Below are 10656 nucleotides of genomic sequence, written 5' to 3'. Positions count from 1 at the left end.
ATTGCTGTGTAAAAAAATGTGATTTGCTTCCGCAATGCCGAGGCAACGCCGCCTGCCGAGGTATCTTCGGTGTTATCAGGTTGCCGAGGAACGAAACGCGGATACGTCACCCAAAAAGGAATGAAGAAAAAAGCTGCGGCAGTCTGCCTTTCTAGAAGGGGTTGAGCGAATTCTATGCAACAGCCAAGAGGTGAGGAAGGGCAGTATAATCTTATCTTGGCGAATGAAAAAAGGTGCTACGGAACGGCGCTCTGGTCTTGCTTGCTCGGTGCCCCCGCGATAACCTTCAAATTGAGCCTGACTGTACATGTGAGAGAGCGAAACGGAACGTAAGCACTCGCGTTGCGTCTGGTGTCTCCTCTTGTTTCAGGAATAAAACAACGAAGTCTAGGCCGGGTGGGACTCAGGGGAGCTTGGGACTTGTCGGTGCGGCCGTGGCTGTAAACTGCGGTTTTGTACGTGTCTTCGGGTGGCAGCTTTCGTCGTCCGTTTTCGTTTCCGGGCGCGCTGATACTCTCATAATCGTGCTCCAAATCTGAATTGTGCCTGCCCGCAGGCACAATGGAACGTACGCGTATATTGACGTCCGTTCGTATCCAGATAACTGTCCGCTTATTCACAGATGCTCGATACTGGCGTTTGTTTTTTTATTTTTACTTATTTATTTATATACCTTAAAAGCCCAGAGGGCATTACTTACGGGGGGATACAAAAACCGGGTACAACATTGTCAACTATACATTTGGTGAGGGGACTGGGACAAAGTGGTGAGTCAAAACAGCATGTAACAAACTTGAAAAGAAGCGAGCACGCATTGTCAACACGCGTAATACACGAAAAGAATCGCTACATATCTTCACCGGATTCTAAATAAGACAATAAAGCAGATTTGAAACGCGATGGATCTGTGAGGGAGACTATGGCTGAAGGTAGGGAATTCCATTCGTTTATACACAAAGAAAGGGGTGACAACTGGTATTTGTTAGTGCGCGCAAATATTGGTTTAATCTTATGCGCATGGTCGATTCGAGCAGATACGTAAGGAGCAGGGTGAATGAAACTTCGGGAAAACGTTGTGTCACTATTATACAAAGAGTGAAAAAAGGAAAGGCGAGACAACTTTCTGCGCATGGCAAGAGAAGGAAGGTTCAAATTATGCTTTAGTAATGAGACGCTTTCATAACTAGAGTAACAAGAACAGATGAACCTGGCTGCTTTATTTTGTACCGATTCCAGCATGTCAGTCAATATTGCCGTATGAGGGTGCCAGATAGTTGACGCGTACTCCAAGGAAGGCCTGATCAAAGCTTTATACGCCTGAAGTTTAGTGTCTGCGTTTGCGCACTTAAGACGACGCTTCAGGAGACCGAGTTTTTTAAAGGATTTATTAGTAATGTACTCAGGATGAGTGTTCCATGTTAAATCATAGCTTAGAAAAATGCCAAGATATTTTATTGATGACGCCGTCTCAACTATGCTGTCATTAATTGCATATGTGGGAGGAGGGTTGGCTGCACCGGAAGAAAATCTGATGCGTTTGGTTTTTCCAATGTTAATTTCCATTTGATTGATTGATTGTAGGGTTTAACGCGCCGACGCAACGCAGGCGATGAGGCGCGCCGTAGTGGAGGGCTCCGGATTAATTTTGACCACCTGGGGATCTTTATCGTGCGCCGAAATCTCGTACACACGGGCGTTTTTGCTTTTCCCCTCCATCAGAAAAGCGGCCGCCGCGGCCGGGAATCGAACCCGCGACCTTGTGCTCAGCAGCGCAACGCCTTAGCCACTGAGCCACCGCGGCGGGTTTAATTTCCATTTTCCACAATCGGCACCACTCCGCGAGTTTCATTAAGTCTGACTGTGGGGTAGAAACGTCGGTTGGTACGGTTATTTCCCTATATACGACACAGTCGTCCGCGAATAGACGTATTGAAGAGGCAATGTTAGATCCGACGTCGTTAATATAAACCAAGAATAATAAAGGGCCAAGTACAGATTCCTGAGGAACACCTGATTTGATCGGGCTTTTTCTGGAAATTATATTGTTGAATTTTACTGATTGGTGTCGGTTGCATAGGAACTCGGAAATCGATTGCGTCGTTTTTTTGTCAAGTTGAAGGTTACGGACTTTGGCTAATAAACGTTTGTGTTGTACGCCATCGAATGCCTTAGAAAGATCTATAAAGATTGCATCAGTAGGAACAGAGTGGTGCATGGATTTATGGAGGTCAGTTAACAGTTCAAACAGTTGGGTATTGCAGGAGTGCTTGTTGCGAAAACCATGTTGGTTCTCGATGAGTAAATTGTTTCTGTTTGCGTGCGCTATAATGTGTGAGTGAAGAATATGCTCTAGTAGCTTGCAAGAAGAACACGTTAACGAGATAGGCCGGTAATTGTTAGGAGAGGACTTTCCGCCAGATTTGAATAGAGGTTTGACATGGGCATACTTCCAATCCCCCGGTACACAGCCCGTATCAAGCGATTGCTGAAAGATGAGCGTCAATAGGTATGCTGATTTGTGGCAGGTTAATTTGAGAATTTTGGCGCTAATCCCATCAGGCCCCGGGCTTGTTTTGCGAGGAAGACGTCCTATTGCACGCGCAACACCATTTTCGGTTACGGTAATTGCAAGAAAAGAGTGGAGAATGTCAGGTTGGGCCGGCATCGGGAAATTTAGTGGAAGTTCGTCCGCAAATACTGATGAAAAATGATTCTTGAAGTGTTCAGCGCTTTCCTCCATTGATAAGATGTCGCCTTTATTGTTCACTAGTACTGAATCAGTAGGACTTTCTCTGGGATTGACCACACGCCAGAATTTTTTGGGATCGGATTTAAGAAGGTTGGGAAGAGTGCAGTTGAAATATTTGTCTTTGGCCTCTTTTATGGAAGTTTCGGATTCCTTTGATATATTTTTATATTTTATAACTAAGCCAGTCCACCGGTGAATTTGTTCGCGTAGCCTTTTTGAATGCACGTTTTTTCCTGTTTAAACATCTTTTTACATTACGTGTGAACCAGGGATCATTAGTTTTAGAGCTGACGGTTAATTTTGGGGCGCAGCATTCTTCTATTTGTTTCAGAGTGTCACGAAATAGGTGCCAGTTTTCATTTGTTGTGCGATTTCCAAAATCAGATTCGAATCTGGGTATAAATTCTTCAAACATTCTATCCATCCTCTCGGTGTCAGCGCATGCATAGTTCAACAAGTGTTTGACAACCTTAGCACATTCGACGCGTGGTATGGAAAGGGAACAGTGAACGACCCTGTGATCGCTAATCTTTTCGATAACGCGGGTGAGGGGATTCTCAGGATGGGTAGTGAAAAGCAGGTCTAAAATATTAACGCCCCGGGTGGGTTCTTCGACTAACTGGGTCAAATGGTGTACATGTGCCAAATGAAGAAAACGCAAGCAATCGCGGCGATGGGAACTGTTACTGGGAACGCATGAAGCCGACCATTCGATGCCGGGATAGTTAAAGTCGCCATCTAAAATCAGTGCAGCATTTGGATAGTGTTTAGATATATACTCGAGGGAATCATTTAACAAGTCTATAAACTCAGGACCAATGTCGGGTGGACGGTAGCACGCGCCAATAACGAAAGTGATATGGACTGACCGCGCAGTAACCCAAATAATTTCGAGGGGCGTTTCATAAACGATAGCCGAGGGTTGGAATTCTTTTTTAACTACTATAATAACTCCTCCTCCTCTAGATACTGCTCTGTCCTTGCGAAAAACGGCAAACTGTGTAGGAAAGTTAAGTTTATTGTTTGAAATTTCGTCGCAGAGTCACGTTTCCGAACGAATGATTATGTCAGCCGAACACGTGTAGATAAGTGCTTTTAGGTTATCGAGCTTGCTGAAGATGCTTCGGAAATTGGCTAACAGCACTGATACATCTGATCTAGCGGTAGATTTTCGATTAAGTGAAACCGTTTGTCAATCTTCGGAAGTAAGTTGTAACGTGGGCACGTGTACAATAGCGCTTTGTGGGTCTGTTACATCCGTTGAGATATCGCGGTTAGTGGTTACCTCGACAATACTGTCGGTGCCCGAGTCATATCGAAACATGCGATCCCAAATGTAAAGGTAGTTGAAGCGCAGCGAAAAGCGTTCGTTTTCTTTACGGTTTTCTTTAGCAAAGTCCCTCAATTTTTTCCGCGCTATTTGCACTTTAGGCGAAAAATCTTCATCTATCCAAACCTTTGGGTACTCGAGGTTCTTCAGTTTGGGGGCATTGTTCAAAATGTGGGTTTTGGACTTGAAGTTAAGAAACTTAACAATAATGGGTCTATCAAAGTCGGGGCGCCGCTTACCTAACCGATGAGCGCGTTCAATATCGCCAGTTTGTACTTTAAAGTAAGTGGAAAAGAACTCTTTCACTATGTTTTCTGATTCCTCATAACCCTCCTTTTCGGTCTCAGGAAGACCTCTGACTATTAGGTTGTTTCTTCTCATTCTGTTATTCATGTCGTCCACTACGTCAGTCAGTTCTTCGTTTACCTTGGTTATGCTCGATTTGACTTCACGGACGGAGACACCTACGCCCTCAAACTTAGTCTCAATCTGCGTTATTTTTTTTGAGGTAACCCTCAATTACAAGAATTCGTGAGGTAATACTATGAATGTCATTTTTTAATTCTTCCAGGGTAGCCGTTGTTTCACCATCAAATTCCCTCATTACAGCTAAGACGTCATCAATCTTAGGACCGGGGTTTGCTTCCACATCGCCTGCGCAAAGGAGCAGTAGCGCAAAGCACGTGCTTAGAAGCAAGAACGAAGGTCTCAGGCATACACTGCGCAATAGGATTGCCGCAGCAGAAAAGCGAGCACTGATGGGGCTTGTGGGCCCTCGGCAAGAGACAAATCTACCAATCCGCGCACGGTACGTCGACAAGTCTACACCCATGACACTTCTTTGGACACAGAAACGAAAAACTTCAGAAAGTGGGGATCAGCGGCCAAAAATAGGCTCGTGACAAAGGTCAAGAAAAGGGGCAAGCGACATGCCTATCTAGAACATCAAAAAGTCGACTTAGCCATGGCAGCCAACAGCCGCGAATCCCAAGGAACAGGTGCCAGCAGTTTCTTTTTGAAGGGTCCGGTGGCGCTGATATCGGTGTGACGTCAGGGGGTGGGGTGGATGACGCCCTTCTTGGACGATGACGGGGACGGTGCCAATCTGTGGTGACAGCGGGCGGCCAGGCAGGAATAGGCAGCACGAGGCAAGGGTTCCTAGAACATCAAAAAGTCGACTTAGTCATGGCAGCCAACAGCCGCGAATCCCAAGGAACAGGTGCCAGCAGTTTCTTTTTGAAGGGTCCGGTGGCGCTGATATCGGTGTGACGTCAGGGGGTGGGGTGGATGACGCCCTTCTTGGACGATGACGGGGACGGTGCCAATCTGTGGTGACAGCGGGCGGCCAGGCAGAAATAGGCAGCACGAGGCAAGGGTTCCTAGAACATCAAAAAGTCGACTTAGCCATGGCAGCCAACAGCAGCGAATCCCCTTGTTCCAGATTGTTCCGGATACTAGAAACTTCGTTAAGAGGGTGTTCGTAACGTTGAGTTTCGGTAAATTTCAAGTATGCTTGATTTTATTGTGTGTGTGCCGTGGATAGCCTTCGTCAGACCTGAACTTGACAGTGTTTATGGCGTTGCGTTAGCCGCGCCGCTTCCGTCGGCGATTGTGTTCGTGTAGCTCGTCGCGTGCTTGATGCATGTGGGGGCGTAGACGTCCGGTGGCGAGCTGCGTTGTGTAGGGATGGCATAGTTCGGCGCATTGAGGACGTTGCTTCAATTGTCGTGTGCTTTGCGCATGGTGCGGGAGCCGTTTGGCTTTTCGTCCTAGTGTGCGGTAGCGTGGTGTTTTCGTAGGGTGGCATGGCTGATCGGTCAAGGTTGTTGCGGCTCCGTGCTCGCAGTCGCAGTGGTTGTTTCGGAAGGGAAACCGCTGCCGTGGGGAAGCAGGCATGGTTCATGCCGTCCGTTCGGTCCCACATTCCTTGGCGTCGCAAGCGTGACTTCATCGTTAGGACATTCGATGCCTTCGTCTGGATCGGGTTTATTTGTTTCCGTTCTTGCCGTGTCCACGTCATCGCTCAAGCCCTCGTATTTTGCCCATTGTTTCGAGAATGCTATGATCGCTATCTCTCCCGTACAAGCAGGCTCCGTTCGTCCCGAGTCCGCTTGCTCGCGGTTGCGTCCTCTTGTACGAAATGGTGTTTATCGTGTGAGTCTCGGCCGGAGCGTGGGTGCAAGGGATCTTGTTCGTTCTAGTTCGGACATGCCGCATGCGCTGGCTGCGTCGTTGCTCGTTGACGGACCAAACTTGTCGAATGTTATGTCGTTCGTCCGCTGGACATCGGGCTGGAGCAGCCGGTGTGGAGAGCTCGTACGTTCCGGTAGGGTTGAACTGCGTGCGCTAAGTTTATTGTTGCTTGTGGCCAGGTGATTTCTGCGGTTGTAACATTCGCTGGCCAAGTCCGGATAGCAGCAGCGGGAGCGGAGGATGTCGCGAATAGTAGTTTCCTCAGTGTGTGCTGGCTTGGTGGCGTTCCGTGCGCAGTGCATTTCGTTCACCGTGGTCAGCTCCACTGGTTCAAGTTGGATGTCGTTCGTCGCCTCTGCTGCGTTTCGTGCGATGTGTGTCTCGTTTTACGTAGGAAACTCCCCTATAATTGGTGTGTGGTTGTTCGCCACGTATGGTGCATTTCGGCCGCCGTGCGTCTTGTTCGCTTGTCGTGGCCATATCCACCAATCCGGATGTGATGTCGTTGGTTGCGTGAACCGGCACCGGGATGTAAGCGCTAGACACATGTCAACGGGCGCGCGTGATTCGCATGCGACTGATCGCTATGACTTATTGTTAGGACCGGTTTTGGCGGATCCTAACAATAAGTCGTAACGACCAGTAGTATAATTTCGCGCGCCCGTCGTGCGGTCCTAACAATAAGTCGTAACGATCAGTCGCATGCGAATCGCGTGCGCCCGTCGTACATGTGTCTAGCGCTTTACGTACTGGCTCCGTTGCGTTCCGTGCTCTCAGCATTCCGTTCGTGTACAGTCGGGTGCGATTTGAAGGGAATCGCATAGAGAAAGAAATACTGGTAAGAGTGGACACTCCCATAGAGCCCTGCGGCCGAATGACTGTACTGTAGTGTAGCGCACCGAGCGGACGGAGAGCCAAACTACTAACCATACTTTCATACGTTCACTTTCGGTTTCGGTTTCGCGGACACCGATTTTGGCGGGTAGTTTGAAGGACTGGAAAGCGCTGCTCACAGCGACGGGCATCGGTACGGTATTCGGACGCTTTCATGCAATAATTAGTGTTTATTTGAATATATCATTCTCAGGCTTAGTGCCCGTATACGTTTACAACAAAAAAACTTTTTTTCTGAAAACGTGAAATTTCAATTTACAGTACCACTCACACTTGGTTAAGAATTCTGTCGCGTGTTCACATGTTGCCGAGCCACATAAAAGAGACACACCATAAATGAAGAAATATTTATTGCATGGCACTAAACGGAACAAGTTCAAATTGTCATCATTCTTTGCAACACACATATAATAATAAACAGTGAGTAATACACAACAGAGACAATACACAGTAGTGAGAGAATAATAAACAGTGAGTAATACACAACAGAGACAAAACACAGTAGTGAGAGGAAAATACGTTTCCAGGAATGAAAAAAAAATGCACAAGTAAAGGTATCACAACCACACAGGATTTTTTCTCCACGGTAATTGAAAATGCAGAAAACCCAGAAACTCAGCCATCCACAGGTTTACTTGTATCTACGACACCCTCAGACTGTGTGCGCTGTTGCAGTCATACAAAAATATCAGCAATAACATAATCTAGACACTCGGATACTTGCAAATGTTTACAACCCCTATCTCCGCAGATAATTTTCTTAGTCTGGCAATTTTTCCAGTTAGGATGTGGAAGAAGGGAAAAACTTTGGCTTTGATGGCCTCGCTTATTTGATGAACGCTAATGAGATCTATTGCCTCGGGGCAACTTCAAATCAGTATCAGTAATTGAACAGAAATCCCATTTATGTGGAGATGCACACGCAAAAGGTTAAGAGGAAAAAAATCACCTTCCTATTTTTTCCTTGCAAGGGTGCATTTTCCCAAGAAGCCGGGTTACCTTACGAAAGCGTTGCCTTCCCAGTAAAGGCAAAGGGCCAGGCGGGGATATTTTAGGTACGTGCACGTAGTCAACCGACAGGTTCCAGGCTCGATTAAGGCACATAAATTCATGCCTTCTGCTGTCAATACGAACAGTTTAATATAAGAAACAGGGAAGCAGTATATGATTCTCGTGTATGAGACAATGGTGGCACATTACAGAATCCCATAAGCATTTGACAGCGTAGGTCCCAGCATGGTTCTCTTCATCTAGGCCAGTCCGACAACAGCCAGCACGTATGGTGACAAACGACATTTAGCATGACCTCTTACCCTGGCAGTCTTCATAATGTAAAAGGGTTTTTCTGAATGTACTGTTTTCACAATATTACAACTAGCAGCAACAATAACTTGCGAGTGGAGTTTGGAGACTGTATACGCTGTTGTTAGTGGTTTTAATGATATGAGGCATGTCAGTGATAAAAAACCGTTTGTTCCTTGAGTCAACGATAGTCTTTTCAGTGGTCACGCCTTATTGAGTGCCGAGACTTGCGTTAGATTTTAGGTGCTAATGGCAAGGTTCAATAGATGGAATACAGTTGCGGTATCCATCAGAAGCATCAATGATGTAGCAAGAAGCATTGCAGGCAGTCATCAATACAACTGAATAACTCTGGGAGAACAGTTGGCACGGCCACTTCTGTGAGTCCTGTGAGGGCACGATTCATGAAGTGCTTGCACCATGTTTGGTATGACGAATGCAGCTGGCTGGTTGGCTCTGTCTTGAGGGCACCTGTAGACCTGCACAGGTGATAGGTGATATAGTACACAAACTGCTTGCAATGACAGATGATATGCGAATAGTCTGTAAATTTCACTGCAACTAGTATTCAAGTATTGCCTCCAGTGCATGCCACCTATTTATAACACAAGTTCTCTTATTCTATTCAGCAATCATGCGGTCAAGCTATTAGCAACACTTAAAATATGGGTCTTTGTAATTTCGCAACACTGGTTAGGCACATTCTTAATGCAATTCACCTATTGTTTGGGTTAACAAGAATGATAACGCTGCTCACATAGCCTGAATCCCTTTGTCTTTTTCGTAAATACAGGACGAAGAGCGAGAGCGAGCTGAACGTTAAACAAACCTGTTGCCCCACGGGCTCGCGAAAGAAACGCATCCCGAGAACGGGCACCTGGCGAAAGTATATTTGGGCGCTGTGTGGGCACCATGGCAAGCAGCAGTGAGCGTCGTACTGAGTACTACTGACCGCCAAAGGCCATGCCTTAAAAAGATATGACAAGAAACACACAGTTCCGACTGAATAGATGCAATCTGCGCAATACGTGTTTAATGAAACTAGCCAAAATATGACCAGAGAAAAGAGAGCAAACGCTTGAAAAAACGGCAAGTGTGGAACAGTTGTATGCAATGCCTGCGATACCGGAATTGATATACGATGTAGAACGAAGACCAAATTTGATGGTTTCAATGCACTGCGCACTCACCCCGCCTCGAGCAAAGCTGTTATCTGCCGACGAAAGACGCGTTTTTACCATCGTACCTGGCGCGCCAAAGCGAAGCGGCGAGCGCGCGTTATCGGCGTCGGCGAGTGGGTTCGCTTTGTATGCACCCATGTGTAAAACTTACGATGAGTGTACGGCTACTGGTTATGCCCAGATAAGCCGAATTAATGCAGATACGGCTACTTCGCCGTGTACGTTAGCCCGGACGGCTTTGCAGCGCATCACGGCCATAATAGCAGTAACAGTTGGCCAAGCTAGCAATTGCTAGCTAGTATAATACAACGCAGCCTGCGGCTCACGTAATTCAGTGCAGCGACAGCGCACAACGCCTGCTTCGCCTACGGACCGCCGGCCGGCCGGCCACTTCCGCAACTCACAGCCGTCGTTTGCGGCACGTAAACGCTACGTGCGACGACGGGCGCGTACCGCTGGCATCCCTCAGCGCTAGATAAAACTGCACAACCAGTCTAAAATACCATTACGTCCAGCTAAAAAATGGTGTCTTACGCCTTTCCGGGGCGTTTCCAAAGCGCTTATCTTAAAGACGCAGCACTAGCTATGCCTGAGGTTACTCAGTGCTCGCAGCGTTTGCAGTACAAGGAAACGTAAATATGATACGCCACACCAGCACTTTAAAAAAGAAAGTCTCACCTTTCGTTCAGGATGCAAAACCGATGTCGCAAATAAAGCGCTAGGCGTTTCCTTCTCAACAACAGAGGTTAGCACGAGGCTGCAGAAACGCACGTGCAAACGCTGCCGGAAGAGCCAAATGGCGGCTTGCGCTTGCGGCTTGGCCAGGCTTGGCGCAAAGAAGCCACAAAAATTTACATTGACAGCCATTCAACTTATTACTTAAATAAAAATGTGTAGTATAATGTGTAACAAAATTTTAAAAGTATAATATTGTGTGTTAGTTTATTTTAAATATATAATTTTTTACCACTTGCGCCGACTGCCGGACGGCGCGCGAGTCAGGCCAC

General features: G+C 46.9%; 1 long non-coding RNA gene across 1 annotated transcript; it reads right to left on the bottom strand.

The window, feature by feature from the left end:
• Positions 1-7499: 7499 nt before the first annotated feature.
• Positions 7500-10450, bottom strand: LOC144166784 (uncharacterized). The gene is made up of 2 exons (XR_013321770.1): positions 10328-10450; positions 7500-8947 (listed from the first exon to the last, which is right to left on the bottom strand). It is a non-coding gene; the product is annotated as an uncharacterized LOC144166784 (long non-coding RNA).
• Between the last annotated feature and the right edge of the window lie 206 nt (positions 10451-10656).

Source organism: Haemaphysalis longicornis, unplaced genomic scaffold (assembly GCF_048455015.1).
Source record: "Haemaphysalis longicornis isolate Haplotype H1 unplaced genomic scaffold, Haemaphysalis longicornis Haplotype H1 scaffold_19, whole genome shotgun sequence".
In the NCBI taxonomy this organism is placed as follows: domain Eukaryota; kingdom Metazoa; phylum Arthropoda; class Arachnida; order Ixodida; family Ixodidae; genus Haemaphysalis; species Haemaphysalis longicornis.
Note: the sequence above shows the minus strand (reverse complement) of the source record. Positions and strands in the feature narration are given on the sequence as shown.